The sequence below is a fragment of the Mus caroli genome, chromosome 11 (genome assembly GCF_900094665.2).
Source record: "Mus caroli chromosome 11, CAROLI_EIJ_v1.1, whole genome shotgun sequence".
In the NCBI taxonomy this organism is placed as follows: domain Eukaryota; kingdom Metazoa; phylum Chordata; class Mammalia; order Rodentia; family Muridae; genus Mus; species Mus caroli.
Genome location: NC_034580.1, coordinates 38,689,839 through 38,690,364, shown reverse-complemented (window position 1 = coordinate 38,690,364; position 526 = coordinate 38,689,839).

The following is a 526-nucleotide window of genomic DNA, read 5'->3' as shown; positions in this document are numbered from 1 at the left end:
AAAGAAAGAAAGGTACCGATTTTCTTTTGAAGTATTAACTTCAGAGACATAGTCCTATTGTCCTTGAGCCATAGCTTCATGCCGCTTGGAAAGAACCTGCTTATGACAAGAGACAGTGACAGTATCACATAAGAACTGGAGGGGATAGAGTGCCATGGCTACTTTATCAAAGCCTTTGTTCTGATACTTGTAATAGTTGTGATAGAAGTCCTATTCTCTTATTCTTATCCTCTCTTTAAACTAGCTTCAATGAGTTCCTGTCAGTAACTATAGAAGGAGACTCAGTGCAGTGTCTGCCTCCCATACCTACTTCAAACCTTTCCTTTTGTGTGAAGTTCTTTCAATGTGAGATGATGTGAATGAAGCCATTTTTTGAATTATTAACTGGTGGTCTACTGGGTCCCCACAGCCTCTCTGTGCCTATCTTCTGAACTCTAACGATGCTGTGTTGGTAGTTTGACATATTGTAAGGGGGAACAATAAATAATAGAAATCACCAGTGTGAGTCAGCCTCTAGCCTGCTTGC